Source organism: Berghia stephanieae, chromosome 13 (assembly GCF_034508935.2).
Source record: "Berghia stephanieae isolate SIO BIC M18660-M18661 chromosome 13, UCSD_Bste_1.3, whole genome shotgun sequence".
NCBI lineage: Eukaryota > Metazoa > Mollusca > Gastropoda > Nudibranchia > Aeolidiidae > Berghia > Berghia stephanieae.
The window spans coordinates 35,348,814-35,363,864 of record NC_088372.1 but is presented as its reverse complement, the minus strand read 5'-3'; the positions used below and the strand labels follow the sequence as shown (position 1 = coordinate 35,363,864).

Below are 15,051 nucleotides of genomic sequence, written 5' to 3'. Positions count from 1 at the left end.
TGCTGACCTAAAATTCACGTCACACAAGAGGACGGCGATCACCAAACAAAAGTAAAAAGTGAGCTGTTTGACAGAGTAGAGGTGCTCAAGAAAATAAATGATTTAGTTGGTTAAGCTATTGACTAAAACTAACAATTAACTGTTTTCTGCGGTCTTAGTCTTCTTTTATGACGATTATTTTTTTTTGGGGGGGGGGGGGGGGGGGTTAGCATTAGAAATTTCGTAGTTAACGGAGGCGTACAGCGCCCTCCTCACCTTGGTTACGAGGGTCAGGTCTACTCCCGTCAGAAAATCAGTACCTTTTATTACTACTAGGCCTGTGAAGCAAATCCATGAATACTGCCGCCTTCGTAACAAGAGTTTCGTCCTAACCCCGGGACTTGGTTAGAGCTCTGAGTCATAATATTACGAGGTCATGACGTCACATTATCATCTTCTGTTCACATTTGGACTAAGTAGGCAGTTCACTGTTCACAGTTATATCTCATCTGGGTCACGACCCTGCCCATACTCTACATTCACCCCCTCCCCTTTTTAAACATAATTTCTATTTTAGACCCTTTGACCAGAGTAGAATTTAGAACTGATTCATCATCGTCATCATCATCATCATCATCATCATCATCATCATCATCATCATCATCATCATCATCATCATCATCATCATCGTCACCATCATCATCATTATCGTCATCATCATCATCTAGCAAGCGGACAAAATACTGTACCAGTACCAGATTGATGCTATACATCACACATATTAAGTGGCCCTGACTGAATGTAGGCGACTCAGGCTACCCTGTACGGACCTGCCTACTGTTACGAAACATTCGTAGAAATACGAAATATTGGCTCCAATTTCTGAACTTCATGAGCATCGAAGTCATTAAAACTTAAAGGAAATGAATGTGTTCTTTTTTTTAATCATTGAGACGGCAAATTGATGGTTTTTAAAAGTTAAATATCGGGACTACAATTTTATTTCCTAAAAATTACGAATTTTCATATTTTCAAGGAAGCAGTTCTGCAGATACAAGTTACAAGAGGCCACGCCGCAATTTACCAAATTCTTCAAATAAATTGACAAGTAGTATTAGTAACATAGTATGTGTCATGATAAATTGCATTTTCCCAGTCAAACCCACTGTTAAAAACGCTATATATTAAATTTGGACTTTATACAACCAAGCTGGCAGTCTTGCGACCCATAACCCCACTAAGCATCAGGACAGGCAACAATCCGTCTACAGTCTGAAGCAGGGGCTATGAGAGTCACAAGTCATTTTAACATGAGCAAAGGCAAAACAGAATTTCTGCTGAACTCTTCTGTTTCTTTATCAGTTCTGCCCACTGGTGGAATCAAAGTCCGAATAGCCACGGGAGATTATTCAGACTCGAGTCCGAATTGCCACCTCGAAACATTAGTAACAACAATAAACCAAAATAAAACAATTTACTCACAAAACCCGGGGCGGGATGCGAACGAGGAAGAAGTACGAGAAACACAGATGACCAGCAGACACAAACAATCACTTGAGGACGGCTGTTAAATCTAAAACTCTGAACAGAAAATGAGCAGACGATGTATGAGAGTAGAATTTAGAACTGATTCATCATCATCATCATCATCATCATCATCATCATCATCATCATGATCATCTAGCAAGCGGTCAAAATATTGCACCAGTACCAGATTGATGCTATACATCACACACATATGTGGCCCTGACTGAATGTAGGCGACTCAGGCTACCCTATAGATAGTATGCGCTTGGCATAGAAGCTCATAACATTGCCATCCGGAAGTATAACGGACCAACACACAAAACTGTGAATCCATGAACGTTCATAGTCAGGTTAATACAGTTCAGTGAGCATTACTCATAAACGCGGAAGGCAAAAAACAATAACAAAGGCCTGAGTGACGTCATCTTCGAACTAACTATACGGACCTGCGAACTGTTTGGAAACATTCGTAGAAATGCGAAATCTTGGCTCCAATTTCTGAACTTCATGAGCATCGAAGTCATTAAAACTTAAATGATAATGAATGTGTGTGGGTTTTTTTAATCAGCGAGACGGCAAATTGTTGGATGTTTAAAAGTTAAATATCGGGACTACAATTTTTCTTTCATAAAAATTACGAATTTTCATATTTTTAAGGAGGCAGGTCTGCAGATACAAGTCACAGAGGCCACGCCGCAAGTCACTGATGACCTCATTTCCAAATAAATTTGCCAAGTAGTATCAGAACATGTATGTCATGAAATGCATATTCCATTCAAAACCAATACAAAACTAAAATATTAAATTTGACTTAAACCAGCTGGCAGCTTGCGAACCCATAACCCACTAAGATCAGGACACAAACAATCGTCTCAATCTGAAGCAAGGGCTATGAGAGTCACAAGTATTTTAACATGAGCAAAGGTCAAAAAGAATTTCGAACTCTTCTTCTGTTTCTTATCAGTTCTGTCCCAACTGGTGGATCGAATCGAAAGCCAAAATTGCAGGAGATTATTCAGACTCGAGTCAATTTGCACCTCGACAAAGTTAGTACAACAATAACCAAAATAAACGAATTTACCACAAAACAGGGCGGGAGCGAACGAGGAAGAAGTACGAAAAACAAGATGACCAGCAGAACAAACAATACTTGAGGACGTGGTTAAATCTAAAACTCTGAACAGAAAATGAGCAGACGATGTATGAGAGTGAATTTAGAACTGGACCTCATCATTACATCATTCTCAAATCGTCAACATCATGATATCTAGCAAGCGTTCAAATATTGCACCAGTACCAGAATTGAATGCTATACATCACACACATATGTGGCCCTGACTGAATGTAGGCGACTCGTCACCATAGATAGTATGCGCTTGGCAATAGAACTCATAACTTCATCCTGAAGTATAACGGACAATCACACAAAACTGTGATCCATGAACAGTTCATAGTCAGGTTATACAGTTCATGAGCTACTCATAAACGGGAAGGCAAAAACAAACAAAGGCTGAGTGAATCATCTTCGAACTACTATACGGACCTGCGAAACTGTTGGAAACATTCGTGAAATGCGAAATCTTGGCTCATTTCTGAACTTCATGAGCATCGAAGTCATTAAAACTTAAATGATAATGAATGTGTGTGGGTTTTTTTAATCAGCGAGACGGCAAATTGTTGGATGATAAAAGTAAATATCGGAACATTTTTTTCTAAAAATTACGAATTTCATATTTTAAGGAGCAGGTCTGCGATAAAGTACAGAGCCACGCCGAAGCACTGATGACCCATTTCAAATAAATGCCAATAAACAGTACTATCATAAGGGGCATCGAACAGAATGCAACTTCCAGACACAACACACTGTATTAAAACCTAATATTAAATTTGGACTTTAAAACCAAACGCAGTTGCGACCCATAACCCCACTAACATCGAACAGACATCTAATGACAGCAACAATCCTCTACAGTCTAAGCAGGGTAGAAGTCCAAGTCATTTAACACGATAAAGGCAAAACAGATTTCTCTGAACTCTTTTCTGTTCTTTACATCTCCCCACTGTGGAATAAGTCCGAATAGCCGGGAGACTATCAACATCGAATCTCGATAGTAAAATAACCAAATAACATACTCCAAACCGGCGGGAAAGAATCAACAAGACACACACAAACATCATGGCCTTTAAAAAAACAATGACACATTAGGAGAATATCGACAACTCTAATGCACAAACGATAGGGAATACCACATGATCACCATTGCTACAGCGCGCACCTATAGATAGTATGGTGATGAAGTCAAAAGCGGTAAGCACCAATTCTACTAGATAACTTGTGAGATACAAAAAAAAATAAAAGGCGAGGACAAAGACTGGAACTTAAATAGAATGGAAAGGAAAGAAAGGAGGATATAAGATGATATGTGAGGAAGGGAAAATGGAATTTTATAAATACGTATTAGGCAGTGCTAGTAGGCACAAGTCAGTTTTATAGCAAGTTTTATGTGTGTATTTTACAAATGTAAGTAGATGGTATCAGCGATGACATACAAACGAGAATTGCCACCTCGAAACATTAGTACAAACATTAACACAAAATAAAACAAATTACTCACAAAACCCGGGGCGGGATGCGAACAAGGAAGAAGTACGAGAAACAAGATGACCAGCAGACACAAACAATCACTTGAGGACGGCTGTTAAATCTAAAAGTCCGAACCGAAAATGAAGCAGACGATGTATGAGTGTAGGTATAGTTAGTTCAAGAGCAGCAGACATCATTTAATTGGCCCCAAAGTCGTGAATAGGGAGAGCTGGAAGTGGAAGACCAGCCAGCGTCTCTCGGTGACCTGACCAATCGCATGACGTTGTTAGCATTACATGCGCGACGCCGGATGCTCACAACATCAGATTACAATGAGGATGGAAGAACATTTATGGGAGGGAGGGAGGGCGTTTGATGTAAGTCCTAGGAAGATGTCGCTGGGTAAGTCCATCGTCTACTCGGTGGATAAGTCTATGCCTAACAATTTGAAATGAAATACAACAGTGTGTAGTTGGAGGGAGTAAGACAAAGAGAATTACCGGGTATAAAGAGGACGGACGGTGGGGGTGGTGGAGGGATTGAGTAGGGACAAGAGGCCTGGATAATGTGACATAACGTTATGTAAGGAAGGAGTCATGGGGAACATTAAAGTTAAAAGATTAAAAGTAAATGTGAAGAGAGAGAGAGAGAGAGAGAGAGAGAGAGAGAGAGAGAGAGAGAGAGAGAGAGAGTGAGAGCGTGAGGGGGATAAAGAGAGAGATAGAGAGACAAATAGAGATAGATAGAGAGAGAGAGAGAGAGAGAGAGAGAGAGAGATAGGGGAAAAGTCTCTTTAATTAACCATATTATCTCACCGTGCTCAGGTTTAAAATGAGTGAACAACGTTGTCTCTGCCTGATACAAGTTGTAATATGCTGTTGGCCAGGGATCCCTAATAAAGCGCTTTCAGCATGTTTAGTGGATGTTGCTTTACATCAAAGCTCAATGTTTTTCCTCTTCATTGTTTGTTTGTTTGGAATAGTTTCAATACCACATCAAGACGATGAGTGACGTATTGGTAGGTCAGTCGCAGAGCGAGTAGAGAAGATTGGCCTTCGTAAATTATACTATAAGCCTGATACTGACCTAAAAATAACGTCACAAAAGAGGACGGCGATCACCTAACAAAAGTAAAAAGTGAGTTGTTTGGTAGAGGTGCCCAAGAAAATAAATGATTAAGTTGGTTAAGCTATTGATTAAAACTAACAATCAACTTTTTTCTCTGGTTAGTCTTCTTTTATGACGATTCCTTTTTATTTATTTCGGGGGGGGGGGGGGGGTTGGAGGGGGGGGGTTGGAGGGGGGGGGGTAGCAAGGTACGCCTACGGAGCGCGCTCTTCACCTTGGTTACGAGGGTCAATTCCCGTCAGAAAATCAGTACCTTTTATTACTAGGCCTGTGAAGCAAATCCATGAATACTGCCGCCTTCGTAACAAGAGTTTCGTCCTAACCCCGGGACTAGGAGGTTAGAGCTCTGAGTCATAATATGACGAGGTCATGACGTCACGTTACCATCTTCTGTTCACACTTGGACTAGGTAGGCAGTTCACTGTTCACAATTATATCTTATCTGGGTCACGACCCTGCCCATATTTTACACTCACCCCCTCCCCTTTTAAACATTTTTATTGTAGACCCTTTGACCAGAGTAGAATTTAGAACTGATTCATCATCGACATCATCGTCGTCATCATCATCATCATCATCATATCATCTAGCAAGCGGTCAAAATATTGCACCAGTACCAGATTGATGCTATACATCACACACATATGTGGCCCTGACTGAATGTAGGCGACTCAGGCTACCCTATACGGACCTGCCTACTGTTACGAAACATTCGTAGAAATGCGAAATCTTGGCTCCAATTTCTGAACTTCATGAGCATCGAAGTCATTAAAACTTAAAGGAAAATGAAAATGAATTTTTCTTTAAATCATTGGGAAGGCATATTGATGGATGTTAGAAGTTAAATATCGCGACTATAATATTTATTTCTTAAAAATTACGAATCTTCAAATTTTCAAGGAGGCAGGTCTGCAGATACAAGTTATTTAGGCCACGCCGCATTTCACGGATGACCTCATTTCCCACCATTCTGGGTAACTCTTCCACCAGTCGCTGTACCAAGTAGCCCCAACCAGGGTTGTCAGATTATCTTTTGTGTAAAATGCCAAGTTTGATTCCAGGCCTCATATATTATGCTAAGTTCGTTAACAAAGTTATAACACTAAGCAAAGATGAGTCAATTTTGCAAAACAAGAAATAAATTGCCAAGTAGTATCAGTAACATTGTATGTGACATGATAAACTACATTTTCCCATTCAAAACTACTGTTAAAAACGCTATATATTAAATTTGGCATTAATACAACCAAACTGGCAGTCTTGGTGCCCATAACCCCACTAAGCATGTGACGTGATTGTGAGGTCATATTACGTGGCTGAACCATTTTGCGTACACCCTGGCTGGATAATTCTGGTCACGACCCTTTACCTTATGGCCCAGTTTGACTTACTTTTAATTGGATTCAGTAGTCTGATGTCACGCCGCCCAGGAACGGCTGCCATCTTGGTTCTAAACAAAGAAATTCAGTACTTTTTATTCTTCTGCTGGCTAAACTTTTCATATGTCTTGTGATCAGAATGTGTAAAAGTCAAAACATGATCAAATATATGTTTTTTCCCCCTCTGGATACGCTTCAATATGCTCGCCGGAGAAATATTTTATACGGCGTCCGCCATTGTTCCGATAGTTTAGAGCCAGCTACTAATTACCATGCGTCATTACGAGGGAAGTGATGTTACGACTGTTCAAGAGTATTGATCCTCGGCCGGACGAACTGACTACAAACAGTGACATCTATATTATTATGAAGTCCTAGACTACAACTCATGAAAACTGTGAGCGTGTTCACTCAGAATTTGTCTAAAATTTGACTGAAAGCTGTCTGTATAATTTAGTGAGAACTAATCATCAATATGGCAGTCAAATAATAACAAAGAGCTGAGTGGGGTCAACTTCTATAGGGCTCTCTTTCTTGGTAGTGAACGAGATTTGTATCCAAATGCCCTCCGTTCTCTTCCTCCTCAGGTTCACCCAAGTACAAAACCGTTTTGAGAGGATTGGCCATCGTAAACTTATAGCTTGGCGCTGACCAAAAAATGACGTCAAAAGACACGTCTTCTTTGGTCGCAAAAGAAAACAAATCGTAGTTGTATTCAGTAGTACAATCAATACTCTTCAACAGTCGTAACGTCACTTCCTTCCTTATGACGCACGGTAACTTAGTAACACTGGCTCTAAACTATCGGAACAATGGCGGACGCCCGTATGAAATATTTCACCGGCGAGCAGAGGAAAAAACCCCATACATTTGATCATGTTTTGACTTTTACACATTCTGATCACAAGACATATGAAAAGTTCTAGCCAGCATGAAGAATAAAAAGTAATGATTTTCTTTGTTGAGAACCAAGATGGCCACCGTTGCCGGGCGGCGTGACATCAGACTACTGAATCCAATTGGATCACTGGTTTCCTTGAGCACTACCAACGACAACTCACTAGACGCTGCACAAACCAAAAAAAAAATACGTCCATAAGGGCTCCACAGTTAACGATGGCTACGAGTAAACAACCCTCAAAAGCATTGCAGATTGTAGCTAACTAGCTTGAATCTACTAAACGACACACACACATACACAACACACACACACATATACAAACACTCATACATACAAAGACACACACACAACGCACACATACATACAAACACACACACAACGCACTATACATACAAACACACACACACACATACACATATACAAACACTCATACATACAAAGACACACACACAACGCACACATACATACAAAGACACACACACACAACGCACACATACATACAAAGACACACACACAACGCACACATACATACAAAGACACACACACAACGCACACATACATACAAAGACACACACACAACGCACACATACATACAAAGACACACACACAACGCACACATACATACAAACACACACACATACAAGCACACAAACACACACACAAACACAACGCACACATACATACAAACATACACACAAACACCAGGGCATGAGCGAAACGTGTCCAGATACTGTATCATTATGACCGTTGGAATTGCCAGATCGACTTTGGTACACAATGCCAAATAAAAGTGTTGTTTTTTTTTTTAATGTCTTTTTTTGCTTTGTCTTCTTCACTCGTCTCAAGTCAGAATTTTTAAAAAGAGGGAATATTTCGCCGCTTCCGCGCAACGCGTAATACAATCAAAAATAAAGTGGAGCAGTAGTATGCCCTCATTAATGGCAATACTGCGGCTATATGGTATGACACTCGCTTTCGGATCAGAAAGTCCTGGGTTCGAGCCTAGCTCGGCGCATAGTTGAGACCTTGGAATAGGCTCTTTATTCACATCCTCTCACCGTACTCGAGTGTAAAATGAGTACACAGCCGTCAACAGCGTAGTCTCTGTCGATAATAAATTGTAATAACAGGCGTCATGTCTCGTTCTAACATGTTGCGCGTTGCTGCCGGTCATCGACCCTTTGTAAAGCGTTTTAAGCACGCTTAGTGGATATTGCGCTATATAAAGGATCAATTATTTTTTTAAAATATAGAGTTATTTACATATATAAATCTTACTATAAAATGAAAAGAAAAAAGTTCAATAACTTATAAACATGGTTAAGTCCCTTTTCACAATAATTTTTGAAGATATATTAATACTAATGGGGGCCTGGAGCCCGCGTCTGACAACCGAACCGGCTTATGAGTCCAGCTTAACATTGTTGTAATGGACATTATTTCCCGTCATTGTTAAAGATTTCCATTACAACAATGAGCCCATAAGGAATTGGGTCATCAGACCTACAAATAAGTGCACGCCGCCTGGAGCCCAAGTTGAAGAAAATATCACAAGGACTTGGAATAGCGGAAATCCTCTAAATAGAGGAAATTTGAAACCAATGAAAAAAATAAGTCAAAGAATGTCAAATAAAATGTTTACAAAAGTGAAGTGAAAAAAAAATCTAGCAAACTTTTTTTTTCCATTTCCGAACTAGATAATGTAACGAATCACAAGAAATGGTATTGAACGTGACGCAGAAATTTGATTGAAAGTCTCTTAAATTGTCCAACCGTATTGCTATCGATTGTGATAGGAAGGAAAGTAATTTATGGTAAATAATAATAATAATAATAATAAATAATAATAATAATAATTAATAATAATAATAATAATAATAATAATAATAATAACAATAAGGAAAAAAGAATGATGCATAAACCTGACAATTGGGGAAATAAATGAACTGATTAATATATAAATATTTACATAAATAAATATATGGATTCGAGAGTCGAAGTCAAAAGTCGCATACCAAAAAAAAAAGAAGAAATTTGACCTAAAATTGACAAACTGGCAACTTTAACTTTGGGCCAACAGCAGCACTTACGCCCTTACTTGTAACAACACCGGCCACACACGGCCACTCTGACAACGAAACATGTGACGTGGCCCACGTCACATTACGTCGTTCTGACGTCATGTTACCGTTCGAGGTAGCCACTGCTACAAGCTGCTAACGACGAGCTCGAAAACAACTAGGTCATGACACGCGTCGACCTTTTCAAAGCCACCCAAGGCAAGCAGCAGTCGTGGGCGTCCATAGTTTTATGGTGTATGGTTTGTAGAAATGAAGTCAAATTGGTTAGAACGACATGGCCGGTTTCAGCAAAGCCTTGGTATCAGTATCAGTATCAGCGCCTTAATTAACAAGTTAACTGTCGTACTCTGGAGGGACACGTATTTAAATATTTAGATCTAGATAGAAAAGTCGTTGACTGAAGTGAAAAATGTATCAATAAAGATGAGAGAAGATAGATTGAAATGGTTCGGACATGTTTAGAGACGAGAGAGGGTGTTCGTGGGAAGTTCAGTTTTGGACAAAGGAACGCCCAATGACTAGATGGTTGGATAGGGTAAATGACGATATGAAAGAACGGGACCTTGAGGAAAATGATGCTATGAATCGAGATGCATGGAAATGTGGGAATAGCTGAAAGAAGAAGAAGAAGAAGAAGAAGAAGAAGAAGAAGAAGAAGAAGAAGAAGAAGAAGAAGAAGAAGAAGAAGAAGAAGAAGAAGAAGAAGAAGAAGAAGAGAAGAAGAGAAAGAAGAAGAAGAAGAAGAAGAAAGAAGAAGAAGAAAGAAGAAGAAGAAGAAGAAGAAGAGAAGAAGAAGAAGAAAGAAGAAGAAAGAAGAAGAAGAAGAAGAAGAAGAAGAAGAAAGAAGAAGAAGAAGAAGAAGAAGAAGAAGAAGAAGAAGAAGAAGAAGAAGAAGAAGAAGAAGAAGAAGAAGAAGAAGAAGAAGAAGAAGAAGAAGAAGAAGAAGAAGAAGAAGAAGAAGAAGAAGAAGAAGAAGAAGAAGAAGAAGAAGAAGAAGAAGAAGAAGAAGAAGAAGAAGAAGAGAAGAAGAAGAAGAAGAAGAAGAAGAGAAGAAGAAGAAGAAGAAGAAGAGGAAGAGGAAGAAGAAGAAGAAGAAGAAGAAGAAGAAGAAGAAGAAGCCAGAAAGCTCGTACCTCGCGAGGTCCCAACTTTGCGAGTTTTTGTCAAGATGATGGCCGTTAAGTCGATCGATATTTGACGGACCACTTTTCTGGCCAAACTGGTAAATACGTGTCTTTCCAGAGTACGGCCGGAGTCCCTAGGGAGATTGTGTTCTATTGACGTCACAAGTCTTTGTCATCGTTTTTAGCCAGCCAAAGAAGGGTGGGTCAGAGATTTTATATTGAAGAACAATGATGAAGTCTCACACACTGCTGTAACTTCGAAAATTTTAGACTATAACCACTAAATGCACTTTACAAGGGGACCCAATAAAATAGCAACACTTAATATGTAGGACGAGTCACGAACCGTGTGAGGCGCCATGACATCCCCGGCCATTTTTTAATTTGGATGTTCATCTCCGGCCATAATTCGGGCTTTAGATGTACATCTCCGCCTCATTTTTCGACTTGGATGTACATCTCACGTTAAATGGGGGTAATTATGACCATTTAAGGATTTTAGTTGCAGCCTTCACTTATATTTACACATAAAAATTGTTTTTAAAAAAATATATTTGCATCTATTTACGGAAGTATGTTTTTCAGATTTCAATATTGGCCATAATTACCCCCATATTAGGATATAACACCCGTTGGTCTTGAATACAGGGGAGTTTTTCACAAGTTCCTAGCAGTGAAGGGCAAAAGCCCCATTGAAAAAACAATACAAAAAGAACCCCCCACCACCCTTCCCCCATCTTTATAGTGATATAACTAATATTATGATAGTAAAAATAATATTTAAAAAATAAAATTAAGTAAAGCTAAAGAACAAAACGAAGCCAGTGCTAGGAACTGGCAGGGAAACAGCCGAATGCAGCACAAATATTTACATATTTAAAAAAATATCTTATACAATTTGAACAACCCCCCCCCCCCAACCCCCCCTTTTTCATTTTCACCCTTCATTCCATTCCATCCCATCTCCTGCTCCACGAAGCTCACCACCCACCTATAGTAAGGCAAACAATCATAGCCAAGAACCATGGCAAAATGTACAAAGAGCTCTAAAGTAAGAAGAGAAGTCTGTGCTATCATCATCATCATCATCATCATCATCATCATCATCATCATCATCATTTTTAGCAATAACAAAAACAGCAATACAAACTATCGCCAACAAAAATACAACACTAACTACGAAAAGGATACAAGCAAAACCAACAACAACACCAACAATAATAATAAAACAGCAATAGAAAAATTAGGGTTAATTACATTACAGTTACAGTGCCCAATAATCTTAACTATTATAGTCGTAGATCACTGTGACTATAGTATAGTTCGTAAAACTGCTATTCCTCTATATACGTTTGTTAAAACTTTTATCAAGAACAAGACATCCTGTAAAGAACCGAGTGAGTCCAAAAAAAAAAAAATGGCTAGATATTCGGCACTCTATTCCAGATTCTAAAAATAATACTAAAGGCAGGAGGTATAACAAAAAGTTACTCACCCTGATTCTGAAACAAATGACATCATCTTGATAACCTTGGGCAGAGAGGAGGACCGTGCAGTGTCACGTAGTTTGAAGACTGGAGCTGGAATCGAACTTCAACCACCACCACTAGACTTCTTCGATTCAGAGAGTCAGCAATTTTGTATACAATTATTAAAGACAGTTAAAAATTTCATCCCTCTTAAAATATGTAAAGTGTAAAAACATCCCACATGCGGTCGATGTCTAAAAATTATAAAAATTTCAAATTGTATGAAATATTTCCACAATACAACAGACAATCTCTGGGTGTGTCTACATTTGTGTTAGAAGTTCAAAATGTTTTTTTTTTCCGTTTTGAAGCCTTGCTATAATCGAGCTTAACTTTAAGGCAATGTCTTGAACTTGAATCAAGAACTCTTGTTTTTTTTATTTTTTAGGGGGGGGGGGGGGGGGGGGGGGGGAGGGAGGGTGTATAGATATTGACTTGTAGTAATTACACACTATAAAAAATATTTAAAGATTTATAGCCTTGAAAATAAATATATGGGGGTACAACACGTCAACATATAAAGACACACCTCGCTTCACAAACAATACAAGAACTGTTCATTCATTCAATGTTGACATGAGTTCATCGTAACAATAACTAACAACGTATGTCAAAATTATTTAGGATTATTCTTCTCTTTTTTTTTTTTTAACAGTCAATTCAACTTAACATATCCACCCACAATGAACACTATTCTTGATTCTCGTGAATTTATTACAACTCACTCACTCACAGTCACAAAACAACCCACTAACTTTTTGAATAAAAAATAAAAGTGAGGGAGAATAAAATAAGACAATTTACACTAACAACAAACACTGTCACTACTATCACTCTGAAATTTTGTTAATTTTTACAAGGCTATGGCTTCTCACCAAAATAATATATAATAAAACATCTTGAAAATCTTAGATCCTGCTACATCGTTGTTTACCAATATCCTATTTTCACAGAGAAATCAATCTTTGTTTGTTTTTCAAAAACATTCACTGAGTGTGAACTGCCTTCACATCTCCCACATAAGTTCAATTCATAACTTCAAAAAACAATAACAATAGTAGCTGCCATTAGTTGTAGCAGTTCCGTTTCTTTGCTCATTCCAGATTCATTATGACTAGTCACAGTCAAAGGAAAACATCAATGATAGAGCACACGAGTCTTGGAGATCAGTCAGAACTTCCACAGCGAACCGAACACACGAAATTCTTCAGTTCTGAAATTCAGACTGAGCCAGTCTACAGTCTAGTCGGTCAAAACTAACCGGACGTCGAGGCATGCAGCACAACAATAATTTTTTTTTCGCACTAACTGAAACTGCAGCGAGACCTGACATGACCTGAGATCTGACTTCATGGTCACTTATTGGTCAGCATGTCCAAAATGGGCGTGGTAAACACCCAGGTGGACTCGTCGGCTGCAAAGGTTGTGAAGCTTTCATCGTGAACCATTTCCAAATGTATGTCACAGAAATTAGATAGATAAAACCTCATCAACTTTGTAAACATGAAATTAATTTGAATACAAATGAACACCGTGAATTTTAATATGTACATGTAAGCAGTTATGATTTGTTTTGAAATGTTTTCTCGTAAAAACTGACAACCTTTGTCCTCTACTCTAAAAATAGACTCGACCAAGCCGGGCAAACAGTTCTATTTAATTATCAAATTCATATCAAAATCAAAGAATATAATTGTTATTGGATATTGATTTAAATTCCTATTATCGCTGAAGTCACCTGGGCGCGGCGATATCGATTTTTGGAAAATTAAATATGACAAGAATACGCAAAATACCTGAGGTTTTGACCGGTAAGGGCTGCCTGAAGCCGGTGATCGTAAAATACTAACGAAAGAGTGAAAATGGAAAGGCTTCGTATGGGAACAAAACAGACAATGGACGTTTCGGGTACAAACCCTTCGTCAGCACAATAATACACAAATAAACGTGGAAAACAAATAAAATATAATGAAAAATAACTTGTATCGTCTGTACTCAATGGTGGTTGCAGTATGAATGAAATGTTAGCGTGGCGTGGGTAGAGGATAGGGTGCCCCAGGGGGTGATCTAATTGATAAGCAAAGGTCAGCGTCAGGGAACAGAACTTTCCAGACTATAATGGAAGATAAAAGACATATTGGTAGTAGTAGTAGTAGAAGTAGTAGTAGTAGTAGTAGTAGTAGTGTAGTAGTAGTAGTAGTAGTAGTAGTAGTAGTAGTAGTAGTAGTAGTGTAGTAGTAGTAGTAGTAGTAGTAGTAGTAGTAGTAGTAGTAGTAGTAGTAGTAGTAGAACGCTGTAGTGGAACAGTAGGGGGGGGGGGGGGGTGGAGGGGGCGAGGTGAAAGGGTCACGGCGGGGGGGGGGGGGGGGGGGGGGGGGGTTGTTGGATGAGCGAAGGTCGAATCTTCGCGAAGGAACGATGCGATAGTAAAGTGGAATACACCAATAAATAGATGGATAGGCAGATAGATAGGTAGATGGTCAGAAAAGAGGGGAGAGAAGGGAGGAGAGAGAGAGAGAGAGAGAGAGAGAGAGAGAGTGAGAGAGAGAGAGAGAGAGAGAGAGAGAGAGAGAGAGGAGAGAGAGAAATTAATAAAAGAAAAAATTAAAATAAAAATTAAAAAAAAAAAAAGGGGCGGGGAGGGGGGGGGGGGTGTTTGGTTTGAGGCAGCAGCTTCTTATGGTTCACACTATTATGTTATGACGATCGACTCAATCAGCAAAGTCCGTTCCGCATTCGTGCACCGTCGCGAACCCGCCTGGTAGCATCGTCACAACACACCTTTCGACTAGATGCTCTGCCGTTTCGGGTTCTTGCCC

The 15,051-nt window shown here is 39.1% G+C and overlaps 1 protein-coding gene across 2 annotated transcripts in view; it reads right to left on the bottom strand.

Annotated features, from left to right (window-relative positions):
• LOC144958770 (uncharacterized) overlaps positions 1 to 13,505 on the bottom strand; it is a 45,395-nt gene extending 31,890 nt beyond the window's left edge. Inside the window, exons 1-2 of one of the 2 annotated variants that reach the window (XM_078890958.1) lie at positions 13,108 to 13,505; positions 12,199 to 12,599 (exon numbers count right to left, since the gene is read on the bottom strand). The gene's annotated coding sequence lies outside the window, so the exon portion shown is untranslated. The remainder of the gene's footprint in view (positions 1 to 12,198; positions 12,600 to 13,107) is intronic. The other variant, XM_078890959.1, reaches the window with a different exon arrangement.
• Positions 13,506 to 15,051: the final 1,546 nt, after the last annotated feature.